The following is a 2,370-nucleotide window of genomic DNA, read 5'->3' as shown; positions in this document are numbered from 1 at the left end:
AGGTGACCTCATTAAAGAGAACATTCAAGGATACATCGAGTCTCTTGGATTTCACGTCATAGCATCTATCTATATTCGGACTGAGCATATCCAAAAAAGACACAAGTGCTTGCCTTGAGGACAATTTCTCTCTTAACTGCGCAAGAATATGAACAAAACAAGTGCATCCAAACACTCGCAAATGCCCATAGGATGGTGCTGCCCCAGTAAGAAGTTCGTGAGGTGCCGCTGTAGCTTCTTTCCTCTCTCTTCTCCCCAAAAACAAAAAAAGGAAAAAGGAGAGAGATGTCCCGTCCTTTCTTTATGCACATTCATATACATAGCCAGACACAAAGGTGTACAATCCGGTCAAAATCTGCGGTTCTTTAAGTGAATGAACTCTAGGTTTTCTTACTTGCTCTAGTGGCTGGCAAAGGCCAACCGAGAGGGGAGAACGAATGGCTCAGGAATCGACCGGTTCCGAGCAGATTCGTGGAATTATTGTAGAAGAATTTGATTATCGTAGAATAAGAAGAGCCGTCTTAGGAAATGACTTAACTTAAAAGACGGATTCCGCCGCTGCAAGGCGAGAGAGCAACTTGTCTGGTCTTGCGGTGCACTCACTCCCGTTACAAGAATGAGATGAAGCTTTTTCTCGACTCGAGACCAATACCCCTTACAACTCGCACCAATAGCGGCACTGAGCGGCCGGAGATTGATTGAAAAGCCAGCCCGCCTCTTTAGGATTGTGATAAAGAGCACACACACGGGACCTGACCTACTAATCATCATCTCATCTAGCGCGAAGCAAAAAGAAAGGTCCCCCTTCCCGGCCCCCCCTAGCCACCTACCTACTCGTGCTCGTAGCTCGATCGGAGGTCAAGAGTGTGGTCCGGCGGAAAAACAGAAGTCGTCCGTATCAAGTGATACGTGAATTGCTCAGTAGTGCTTCGCCACTACCGTAGCTGGCGGAAATAGCTTAATGGTAGAGCATAGCCTTGCCAAGGCTGAGGTTGAGGGTTCAAGTCCCTCCTTCCGCTCCTGGCTTCGTCGTTTAGTGGTAAGGAGTGGAGTAGGCGGCGAGTAGAGTGCATAAGTTTTAGAGTTAGAGAGAGGCAATGAAATTGAAGTGGGATGTGGAATGTGATTGGTGATGGATGGTGGTTATGAAATAGGTTCGGGATCATCTCGCATCTAGATCTGCAGTTTTTCGGGAGGGAACAAGAGAATGAGGTTTGTTTCATTTTTAAAGAAATGCTTTTCTATGATCGACACGAGTTTTAGACAGCGTCTTGAACTCTGGGACCGCACCCTGTATGTCGGCCTCAAGTTCCTCGGCTAGGCAACTACTAATCCTTCTTCTCTTCCTTCTCGCCTTTCTTCTAAAAAAGTCTTTTTTTCCTGACTTGTTCCAAGTAAGTGAATTGGCATTACCTTACTCTAAAGAGTAAGTCAATTTCATTGCCTTCGCCTTCGGCTACTACCGGCTGGAAAGGCTTGGCTCAACATTGGATTTGTTTGAAAAGAACCAAGGATGGCGTTCATTCAATCAAATCTTTTATGCTAACTCAAACTAATTACTGTCTTTGGAAAGAGTTGTTCCCCGCATTCTTTCCAAAAACTTCGCTTTAGCGACTCGCTACGCCCCTTTCTACTGGTTTTTGAAAGCTCAAAATCTCCTCTTCCCCATATTTCTTATCCTTCTCGCATCGGTTCTGCATCAGATGATGAGCCCATGCGAAAACTTTTTCTTTTTTTTTCGCTCGATAGGTAGGCTATTAGATTGAGTCGAAAGCCTACCAAGGCATAAAGGTTCCGATTTGAGCGAGAGCCCGAACGGGGGACGCGAGAACATCTTGATCGAAAGCCCCACTGTTCTGAATAGTGAAAAAGACTTTTCCAAATTCGATCAAATCGATCGAGAATCTCATCATCTGTTAGGTGGGCTAACCAACCGACCGAGTTGGGCTGAGCGTCCATGTCGCAGAACCTTTCTCTAGCCAAAAATCCCTTTTTTTCTCGAATCGGAGCGGATCCAATTCATTGGCAAATGAGAAATCTGCCGTTTTAACACTCAGAAAAACCCTAGAAAAAAAGTAACTAAGACAAGAGCTAAGTAAGCAAGCAAGAAGGAGAGGCTAGAAAAGGCAAGGGGCTCTCCATCTCTAGGAGGATTGTGTCCACGATCTGGTAATCTAAGCTTTGCTTCTTCTGGTCGGCTCGTATTAGCCTGTGCTTTATTACAGCTATCGCTATCTCGTTCTTTTAGTCTTTTTAACGGTACTTGAATCTTAAGTCGCGGTCATGTCTTGCCCTCCTCTAGTATAGTGACCGCTTTCATGTTTTCCCCGAATTTCATCACTTCCAGGCTCAAGTGCCTCTTCATCCATC

General features: G+C 45.4%; 1 non-coding gene across 1 annotated transcript; it reads left to right on the top strand.

Annotated features, from left to right (window-relative positions):
* Positions 1–947: 947 nt before the first annotated feature.
* On the top strand, positions 948–1,019 carry TRNAG-GCC. The gene has a single exon. It is a non-coding gene; the product is annotated as a tRNA-Gly (tRNA).
* The last annotated feature ends 1,351 nt before the right edge of the window (positions 1,020–2,370 follow it).

Source organism: Chenopodium quinoa, unplaced genomic scaffold (assembly GCF_001683475.1).
Source record: "Chenopodium quinoa cultivar QQ74 unplaced genomic scaffold, ASM168347v1, whole genome shotgun sequence".
NCBI classification, from domain to species: Eukaryota; Viridiplantae; Streptophyta; class Magnoliopsida; order Caryophyllales; family Amaranthaceae; genus Chenopodium; species Chenopodium quinoa.
This window is presented reverse-complemented; position numbering and strand designations above follow the sequence as displayed.